This window comes from Otolemur garnettii, unplaced genomic scaffold (genome assembly GCF_000181295.1).
Source record: "Otolemur garnettii isolate 467f Iridium unplaced genomic scaffold, OtoGar3 scaffold00153, whole genome shotgun sequence".
In the NCBI taxonomy this organism is placed as follows: Eukaryota; Metazoa; Chordata; class Mammalia; order Primates; family Galagidae; genus Otolemur; species Otolemur garnettii.
In genome coordinates this window covers 3,283,055-3,294,823 of record NW_003852548.1, presented here as the reverse complement: position 1 = coordinate 3,294,823, position 11,769 = coordinate 3,283,055, and positions in this window count along the sequence as shown.

The following is an 11,769-nucleotide window of genomic DNA, read 5'->3' as shown; positions in this document are numbered from 1 at the left end:
CAATTATACCTTGGAATAATAGAGGACTAATAGAATAAGCCCTTAGAGAAAACTTTTTAAATTATAAATAAAATGGGCTCAGCACCTGTGGTTCAAGTGGCTGAGGCGCCAGCCACATACACCTGAGCTGGCGGGTTCGAATCCAGCCTGGGCCACCAAAACAACGATGGCTGCAACCAAAAAATAGCAGGGCATTGTGGCAGGTGCCTGTTGTCCCAGCTACTTGGGAGGCTGAGGCAGGAGAATTGCTTAAGTCCAGGAGTTGGAGGTTGCTGTGAGCTATGATGTCACAGCACTCTACCCAGGGCAACAGCTTGAGGCTCTGTCTCAAAACAAAATTATAAATAAAATGAAGAGTAATTAAGAGTAACTAAGAAAATGCATACAAAGAAAAAAAGTTATTTGAAAATTATTCAGAGCTTTACTCTCAATACCACTTAATATGAGGTATAGATTCCTTCTAAGAATTTGTTATGCCTTGCTGAAAACAATGCTTGGCCAATATTAAACATCAACAAATGTGAGCTTTTATTCTGATGTCTCTTGATTTCCTTCTGCACTTACTGTTTTCTCCTCCTTCCCTCTTCATCCTTTTGGCCCAGTCCTAAACACAGAGTCTAATTCACATCATACCCGTCTGTTACAAGCTGAATTCTCTTTGCTCACTGTTGTCAGAAACCCTGTGATCAGAAACCCTGGGCCTCCAACCCTGGGCTCTCCTCCAGCAGAGCAAAATTCCTATTTAATGAGATGATTTCTTTGAAGTTCCCCTAAAACCCAAATTTGATTTTTGTTTAGAGTAAAGAGAACGATTGTATGTGTGAATGCACATCCTAAAATGCCTGAATGGAGGCAGAGTTTAGAGGCAGAATGGAGTACACAGCACTTCAGGAGCTCATATGGTCATTCCCCCCATCACCAGGTGTGTCTACTGTTGACTGATCTCTCTGATCCCTGCAGGGGTAGGGGAGTGGAGAGGGGTTGAGAACAATATCCTTTACAGCAATGAGTCTCAACCTTCCTAATGCCATGACCCTTTAATACAGTTTCTCATGTTGTATTGGCCCCCAACCATAACATTACTACTTCACATAGCAACATGAGGAACTGTATTAAAGGGTCGCGGCATTAGAAAGGTTGAGAACCACTGCTTTACAGGGAGACCACTGATACTTTGCAAGTGAGTTCAGACTAACCTTCAAGCACAAATGCCACAACTCCTCTGTAGTGAATGCTAGCCCAGCATCCAAGGTGCCTGCATACAATCAGTGGTCAATGAGAGCACAGCATGTACAGGAGAGGATGTGAGACTTAGGAATACTTCCAGAAGTCCCCTGTAACTAAGCATAACTGGGATGTGAAGGTTCTTTAGTTCTAGTTAGAGCCCAAGAAAGTCCTTGACTCCAATTTCCCTCATCCCAGAGACAATATCTACCCAAATTGAAGTGGACAACCACTGGGGAGGGTCATTGAAAACCAATGGTAGAGGCCATGGAACAGGTTGACACTAAAGCCAAGGTAGAAGCAAGGAGGATAGGGTTGTCAGATTCCCACTTCCCTCAGGAAAATGGTGTTGTTTCATGTCCCGCCACATCCTACAGTTTACCAGTTCAGCACAGCCCCTTCCCTCAGTGGACTGTTCCATACTTGTGTCCCCCACACTACATTAATGGAATGTCCTATCCCCAGCTTCCTTCCCAATTACTTAAAGGAATCCTCCATGCACATCAACTTCACATACCGGGACTGTCCCTCCCTGTTTCACCACCACAACAAGTGAAAATGAATTGTCCCAAACCCTAAACAAAGGGTAAGGTTATAGTCTTTTGCCTCAGAACTTCATCTTGGCATGTAGTTCAAAGGCCTTCCCATGGAACTTAAGCCCTAGGGCCTAAATCCAAATGAGGAATCCAGTATTACTGTCGTAGGGTGTTCAGGCTTCAGAGTCTTTACATTGGCTAGGCTGTGTCTAGTACTCCCCTCACACAACCCTGACTCATTGTCTACCCTTTTTCAAGGCTCTGTTCATGCATCACCTCATCTGAGAGTCTCTTTGTGATCACTCCAAATAAAATACCCCATGCCCTGCATTATCCCTGCTGTCCCTTAAACATGCTTTATTTCCCCCTCTCTCTATTTCTACCTTCATCCCTGAAGTAAGGGCCAGGTATTTAAGGCCAGCCGAAGTTGGGTTTCTGCAGAAGACTCAGTAGAAGAGGACTTATTTCTCTGACCCCTATACCAACAAAAACATGAACCTTATGGGGTTAAGGTTTACCTCTCCCTGCCCTGACCAGTCGGGTGTTCACTCAAGCATGGAGAGCCCTTCCCTTACCTTTCTGACATGCTCCTATCATCTTGAGGTCCCCAGATCCCAGGGATGGGCCTGCTGTTGCCCAGACACAAGACCCATGGGCTCAAGAAATCCTATCTCAGATCAGAACTCAGCAATAATAATTTGATTGTTTTGCATGTCACAGAGGAAGACAGGAGACAGTCTGCTTGTTCATTCATAGAGGATGTTGAGCAAATGATGGATTTTCATCCTCACAGCATGGGAGGGGTAGAGGTTAACATGTAGACTGTTAGAAAACAGTCTCCAAAGTGTGTTATTCAGTGAAACCACCAAAGGACAGATAGCATGTCTCCACCTGGGGACAGAAATGGCATGGGAGTGGGTGGTAATGTGCACACATATACTAGTGTGTGCACTGACCCTCTCAGGAGAGACTCACAAGAACCTAGTCACCATGGCAACAAGAGAGGGGAAGAAAGCTTATTTTTACTGTATTGTCTTCTGGTGCATTTATTTTTTGTACGATGTGAGTGTGTGTGAGTCTATTACCTATTCAAACATTTTTTTTTTTTTTTGGTTATGACAATGATAGGGCTTAAACATCAACCTGATGAAACAAAGAACCCAAAGTCATGACCAAAGAATATTAAAATCCTGACATAAATTCCTGCTCAGGTGGCAGGACCAGCCTAGGACTGTTTATGAGTCTACTGGGCCACCCCATCCCCACCCTGGCAGAGACACAGAAGGGTAAGAAGAGGAGCCAAGCCACTCCAGGATTGATGAAGGGATGGATGTAAGGGGAGGCCAGGACAGGGTAGGAAGGTGCAGCCACCTGCTGGACAAATGCACACATGTCCCTCAGAGGATAAAGAGCTCTTACACTAAGGAAAACTTGTCCTATGGACCTGTGGTTGGAGATCTCTTCAGGAGTGAGGTAAGGATGCAAAAAACACAATTAAGGAGTTCTGTTTGTTGAGGGCCAGCGATATCCTGGGCTCTGTGCTAGGGGCTTCATAAAGCCCATTCACATTTAATCCTCAGAACAATCACTCCGGGTGGCACCTGTGGCTCAGTGAGGAGGGCGCCGGCTCTATATACCAAGGATGGTGGGTTCAAACCTGGGCCCGGCTGAACTGCAACAACAACAACAAAAAATAGCCGAGTGTTGTGGCAGGCACCTATAGTCACAGATACTGGGGAGGCTGGGGCAAGAGAATCACCCAAGCCCAGGAGTTGGAGGTTGCTGTGAGCTGTGTGACACTGCCACGGCACTCTACCGAGGGCAATAAAGTGAGACTCTGTCTCCAACAACAACAACAAAAAAAGAACAATCACTTCAAGGGGAGTGTGAATTTCCCTGTGACAGTTCTTCTCTGAGAGGTTAAGGAGACTGAAATGTCACATAGCAGCAAGGCAGTCATTAGCATTAATATATTGTCCATTGGGAGTTCATTGCCCTAGATTCAGACCCCAAATAGTTCATCGTTTATAGACCTTGTGATAAAGACACTAAAGCAGCTTAGGGGCATCACAGTATGGATAGAGACCTCTATAGACCTCAAAAAATGGGCACAGATCCACAAATAACACAGTGCCCAATGCATCATGGAAGGACAAAACCCCTTGAGCAGCTTATAGGCTTCACACCCAGAACAGACAGTCCTAGACAGTAAAGAGTCTTCACAACCTGGCACAGACCCTTAGTTATCTTGCTAACTGACATCACGCGTTGGGTCACACACACTCAAACTACTCAGAGACTTCCATGGCAATTGCAATAATAAAAATAAACAAAGGGGATTTAATTAAACTGAAAAGGTTCTGTACAGTGAAGGAAACAACAACTAAATTAAACAGACAACCTTCAAAATGGTAAAAGATATTTGCATATCATGAATTAGACAAAAACTTGATAACTAAGATCTATAGAGAACTCAAATTAATCAATAAAAAAGACCCAACAATTCCATATATTACTGGGCAAGAGAGATGAATAGAACCTTCTCTAAAGAAGACAGATGAATGGCTAAAAAACATGAAAAAATGCTCATCGTCCCTAATCATCAGAGAAGTCAAATCAAAACTACCCTGAAATATCACCTACCCCAGTGAGAATGGCCCATATCACAAAGTCTCAAAGCTGCAGATGCTGGCATGGATGTGGAGAGAAGGGAAGACTTTTACACTGCTGGTGGGACTACAGACTAATACAATCTTTCTGGAAGGAAGTATGGAGAATCTTCAAAGAACTCAAATTAGACCTCCCATTTGATCTTGTGATCCCATTACTAGGCATCTATCCAGAAGGAAAAAAATTCTTTTATTATAAGGACATTTACACTAGACTAGTGGTTCTCAACCTTCCTAATGCCTCAACCCTTTAATACAGTTCCTCATATTGTGGCGACCCCCCAACCATAAAATTATTTTCACTGCTACTTCATAACTGTAATTTTACTACTGTTATGAATCGTAATGTAAATATCTGATAGGCAGGATGGTCTTTGGAGACCCCTGTGAAAGGGTTGTTCCACCCCCAAAGGGGTCACGACCCATAGATTGAGAACCACTGCACTAAATAGTTTATCTCAGTTCAATTTACAATTGCCAAAATGTGGAAACAGCCTAAATGCCCACCAACCCAGGAATGGATTAATAAGCTGTGGTATATATATACCACGGAATACTATGCAGCCACTAAAAAAGATAGAGACTTTGCATCTTTTGTATTAACCTGGATGGAAGTGGAACACATTCTTCTTAGTAAAGCATCACAAGAATAGAGAAGCAAGAATCCAATGTACTCTATTCTAATATGAAGGCAGTAGATGAGCTAATACAAGGGGATGATAGAGGAATGAGCAAGTGAGGAGAGGACAGGAGGGAGGGGATGGGGGGGGTCACAGTGTATGGCACACCTCTTGAGGGTGGGACACAATTATAAGGGGGACTTTAACAAATGCAATCAGTGAAACCTAATTCTTTGTACCCTTAATGAATCCCAAACAATAAAAAATAAATAAATAAAATAAAATAAAATTAGAAAAATGTTCAGGGACCTTATACTTTAAAAATGCAGACCCTAATATAGCTGCAAGAACTCTTACCTTAGAGGTTCTAAAACAGTGCCCAGACCACATATCCTGGAACAAAACCTCCAAACAGAAACACATCCCAACACTGGCATAAAGAGCCCCAAAGAGCTCAGAGACTTTACAACCTGAGACTGACCAAAGAGTGAGGGACTTCCCACTTTTCACAAAGACACCAAACGAGTTCAGCAACCTCTCACACTAAACACAAATTCCTGGACAACTCAGAGATCTCAAACCATACAGAGACGTTTGCACAAATCACAGAGGACACCTCAAACACAAAGCCATGTATAGTTCAACATCTTTACACCCTGGGACAAGCCTCCCCCATGCCCTATGTAAGGGCCAATGCCCCCCTTCAATATTTAGACTCAAATATTGAAGCACTTATCTCAAGGAGTTCAGAAACTACCCAGCTTTGAGATACCCTCACTGGGTTGAGACTTTAAACCCTGAACACAAACTCTGAATAAGTACAGGCACACATACCCTATATTCTTGTCTCAAATACAATAGACTCAAACTGTGGGAAATAGACCCTGAAAGACTTCAGAAATCGCTCACTCTGACCAAACACCTCCAAATACCTAAAACTGAAAATTCAGAACACAGATCCTCAAAGAGTTCAGAGAATTCACACCCTGGTTGCTATCCCCCAAACGCCACAAACTTAAACTTCAGAACACACACCTCCATGAGTTCAGAGACCTCATCCTCTGAATTACAGGCCTCAAAACACCTAAAACTCAAACCTTGGAACACAGACATCAAAGAGCTCCAAGACTTTACAGACTAAAAGCAAACCCCCCAGGAAACTCATATTTCAAACTTGGAACACAGGACCTGGAACAATTCAGAGGCCTCACACCTGCAACACAACCAAATGTTTCAAACTCAAACCTTGGGATGCAGCTCCTCAAAGAGTTCAGAGGATTTGCCCCATAAAGACAGACACAAAAATACCTCAGATTCAAACCTTGGGACTCAGACTCTCAAAGAATTCAGAGACCTCACACTCTGGGCACAGACCTACAAATGATTCAAATACAGGGATACAGACCCTTTAAAAGTTTGCAGACATCAAACTCTAAACACAGAACTCAAATACATCACACTCATATCTTGGTACACACCCTCCAGGAGTTCAGAAACTTCATGCTCTGAACATGTATCCCCAAAGCCTTTAGACTCAATCATCAAACCCAGATTCCCCAGAGTTCAGAAACCTAACACCCTGGAAAAGACTTCCACACACTTATCAGACTTAAATGTTATATATAGCCCCTCAAAGACCTTAGAGACTTCACAAACTGAACATGGACTCCATAAGTATCTCAGATTCAAACCTGGGGACACAGACACTAAATGAATCCAGAAACCTCACACCCTAAGCACAGACCAAAAATACCACTCACCAAAAATGGGAAAGAGATCCTCTAAAAATCACAGACCTCACATCTTAAATCCAGACACCAAATAATTCACACTAAACCTTTACATTAAAGGTTCTCTAAAAATTCAGAGATCTCACATCCTGAACACTGGACCCTCAGATCCCTCAGATTCAAATCTGGGACACAGCATCCACAAATACCACCTACCCAAACTTGGGACAGACACTATTTTAAAAAAAGTAACTAAGCTCAAATTCTGAGCTTAGACGTTAAGTAATTCACACTAAAACTTAGGGACAAAGACCCTGTAAAAATTCAGAGACTTCACATCCTAAAAATTCACCCCAGGTCCCCCATATTCAAACTTGGAGATGCAGATATCAACACCTTAAAACATAACACACCCTGAACATGGACCCCAGACACTTCAAACTCAAAAATTAGAACAAAGACCCTCAAATAGTACAGAGATCTCAAGAACACGGATTCCCAAAAACATCAGATTCAAATCTTGGGACAAAGACTAAAAATTCAGATATTTCTCACCCCGAACATAGACTCTAAATAACTCACAGTAAAAATTGGTACATAGACCCTCTACAAGTTCAAAGATCTCCCACACTACAGGCCTCCAAATACCTCAGACCCAAATATCAAGGTACATAAACTCCGAAAGTTCAAACTCTTCACATCTTGAATGCTGCCACCAAATGACTGACTTGTTACACTTTGGTAACTCCCTGAAGGTCTGGAGACCTCCATAGCTGGAGATGAACTTCCAAATTTGACAGACTCAAACATTAAAATACAGACCCTCAAAGTTTTCAGACATCACACTGTTAAATATTGACCCTCAAATATCTCCGAGTTTAACATTGCGACCTAGATCCTCAGAGAGTTTAGAAACCTCACACCCTGAACACAGATCTCCAAAAAACTTAGATAAAAAATTGACACACACATCCTCAAGAGTTTAAAGGCTTTCCATGAACAGAGACATCCAAATACCTGAGGATCACACCTTGGATTACAAACTCAGTGATTTCTGACAACTCACATCCTGAGGAAAAAAATCTCAAAATACCTCAAACTGAAACCTTGGAAGACAGACTCTCAATGAGTTCAGACCCGACACACAGACACTCTGAAAACTTAGATACCTCACACCTCAGACACAAATGCCCAAACACCTCAGAATCAATTCCTGAGACATAGACCTTCTAAACATTCAGGGACCTCATACCCTAAACAGAGACTCAAATAACTCACATTAAAACCTTGGGACAGGCTCGGCGCCTGTGGCTCAAGTGGCTAAGGTGCCAGCCACATACACCTAAGGTGGCGGGTTTGAATCCAGCCCGGGCCGCCAAACAACAATGACGGCTGCAACCAAAAAAAAATAGCCAGGTGTTGTGGTGGGCGCCTGTGGTCCCAGCTACTTGGGAGGCTGAGGCAGGAGACTCACTTGAGCCCAGGAGTTGGAGGTTGCTGTGAGCTGTGATGCCATGGCACTCTACCCAGGGGGAGAGCTTGAGGCTCTGTCTTAAAAAAAAAAAAAAAACAACCTTGGGACAAAGACCCTCTGAAAGCTCAGAGACCTCTCAGCCTGAACATGGATACCAAATACCTCCAATGCAAATCTTTTTTTTCTTTTTTTTTTTGGAGACAGAGCCTCAAGCTGTCCCCCTGGGTAGAGTGCCGTGGCTTTACAGCTCACAGCAACCTCCAACTCCTGGGCTCAAGCGAGTCTCCTGCCTCTGCCTCCCAAGTAGCTGGGACCACAGGCGCCCGCCACAACGCCCGGCTATTTTTTGGTTGCAGCCATCATTGTTGTTTGGCGGGTCCGGGCTGGGGATTCGAACCTGCCACCTTAGGTGTATGTAGCTGGAGCTTTAGCCAGTTGAGCTATAGGCGTCGAGCCACAAATCTTGTTATCAACCCTCTAAGAGTTCAGAGACTTCACACACTCATACAGATGCTAAAATATCCTGCAGTCAAACCCCAAGAAGCAGATGCTCAAAGATGTCAGGAACTGCACACCCTGAACACAAATCTCCCTATTACCTTTAGAACACAGATTATTCAAGAATTTAAAACCTCAAATCCTGAGCTCAGACCCCAAATACAACAGACTAAAACCCTAGAGCAAACATCTCCAAAACATTTCATGGACCTCACAGCCTAAACACAGACTTGAAAGATTTCAGACTCAAACCTTGGAACCCACGCCCTTAATGAATTCAAAGTCCTCACCCCTGAATACAAACCCCCAAACAGCAGACAGACATTAATAATCAACTTAGAGACTTCAAACTCTAAAAGACGAATGCCCTCAAACAGCTCAAACAATTCACACCTTGGACAGGGACCCCAAGATGGCTCGGAGATCTTATGCTGTGAACAAAGATGCCCAAGTAGCTGAGAGATCTTATGTCATAAACAGAGACTTCTGAATGGCTCGGGGCATTCACTCCCTCTGACATAGATACCTAAAGTGATCAGAAACTTCACACACTGGATACTGACTCCCTGAATACCTTAGAGACCTTGCAGCCTGAAAATAGATAACAGAAGCAGCTCAGAGACCTGCAAACAGACACATCTTAGACACAGATCGGAAACTATATACACCAAGAATACAAATTCCTAAACAGCCAGAGACCTCATACCTTGTGAAACAGCCAATCAGTTTAAGGTTGTCATAAAATGAAGACCCCTCCAAATCTAATAGATCTCACACATTGGCACAGACCCCCAAACACTCTCACACTCTTGAGTTATAGAGATCCTGCAAAGAATCTGGAGGCCTTCAATTCTCTAACAAACCACACTAAATAGCTCAAACCAGGATACAGATCCCCCAATGCCCAAACACCTTATGATGTGAACACAGACCTGCCAAAAGCCCAGAGACACACATACCCCAGAATACAGACTCCCACACAGCTTAGAAACATTACACTCATGGACACAGACACTCAGGGAACTCAGAAACCTTACACACTGAGAAACAAACCCCCAAACTGTTTAAAAACATCAGACTCTGAAAAAATATCCCCATCCCAAATATCAGAGACCTTATCCATTGGAAAAAAAGATCCTCCAAACAGCTCAGAGACCTCATATTGCAGAGAACTACATGAAGTTCAAAGGGGTCACACCCTGGACACAAACCCACAAACAAGTCAGACTTCACACCCTGAGACACAAATCTCCCAATGTACCAGAGACTTCATACCCTGGACAAAGTTTCCTCAAACATCTCAGAGATCTCACTCCCTGGGACATACCACCCCACCTCCATGTAAGGTTCAAGAACCTTGTACAGGACACCGACTCTATATTAGGTAAGACTACAAACTCTGGGTAGAGCTCCTCAAGCCGCTCAGGGACCTTACTAGACTCTAGAGCAGTGGTTCTCAACCTTCCTAATGCCTCCTAATGCTGCGACCCTTTAATACAGTTCCTCATGTTGTGGTGACCCCCAAACATAAAATTATTTTCGTTGCTACTTCATAACTGTAATTTCGCTACTGTTATGAATCGTAATGTAAATATCTGATATGCAGGATGTATTTTCATTGTTACAAAGGGGTTGCAACCCACAGGTTGAGAACTGCTGTTCTAGAGGAAAACTGCACAGAGCTCAGGGATCTCACACCTAAGATAGCTCCCAACTGCCTAGAATAATGCCCAATACACAACAGGTACTCATTAGTTATTAATATTTGTTAAATAGATGACTCCTTTGATGCAGCAATTTCACTTCTAAGAATGTTCTAAGGAAACACACACATGCACAGAGCTATGTGCACAAGCATGAACAACCTGTTTTATTAATCTTTAATATTATCATTATATTATGACGTGTTTTTCTCTCCCATGGGATGGGGACCACATTCCCCTTGGGGTATGCCCAATATCTTTTTCTCTGAGGCCACAATGTGAGGACAAGGCATTCACCAAAAACGTCTGAGGAAGTAGAGAAACACACATCTTCCTCCCTCCCAGTCCCCCATTTGTGTCAGGGACACCAAATCCTGCACCCCCTACAAAGTGGTGTCCTGGAGATGCTGAGGTAGTGGCCCTGTCACCTCTCCAGCTTCAGAGATTGGAGAGAGTGAGAAGGATGCAGGCCCCCTAGGGGCAGTGTATTGGGATCCTGTGCCTCTTAAGAAGACAGACCAGGAAGAACCCTCAGATGTGTGGAGGGTCACACCCTGCACATTTGCAAAAAAATAGCCAGCTACAAATTTAGACAGAAGAGTTCACACAGAACCACCCTTACTACTGACACCAACTGCAAATTCAAGAGATTTCCAAAACCATCCTCAGTTTTGATAACTTGCTGGAAGTACTCACAGAACTCACTGGAAGCTGTTATATGCATGGTTACGTTTATTACAGGGAAAGGATACAGGTTAAGATTTAAATCAGCCAAGGGAACAGGGTAGGATCCAGGGGGACTACCAAATACAGACCTTCTATTGTTCTTTCCTCACAGAGCCAGAAGAGCATTCTTTCCTGGCATTGATGTGTGACAATATGCATGGATGTTGCCAACCCAGCCTTGGTGTCTAGTCTTTATTGCAGCTCCATCATGTAGGCACCACTGACTGCCCACACAGCTGACCTCACTTTCCAGCCCTTCTGACCCAAAACCCCCACCCTACATCACATTGTTGGTGTGGCTCTAAACCCCCACCCTAACTCATATGTTATTATACTATCTGTGGCCTAAGGCCCCGAGGCAAAGAAAGACACCCCTATCAGACATGCCAGTCCAAGGTTTTAGGGATTACCTTCCATAAACTGAGAGTAAAAGCCAGACCTCACTTTGGGTAAGGTTAAATTCCTTTTTTTTTTTTTTTTTTTTTTTTTGAGACAAAGTCTCAAGCTATCCCCCTGGGTAGAGTGCCATGGCATCACAGCTCACAGCAACCTCTAACTCCTGGGCTCAAGCGAGTCTCCTGCCTCAGCC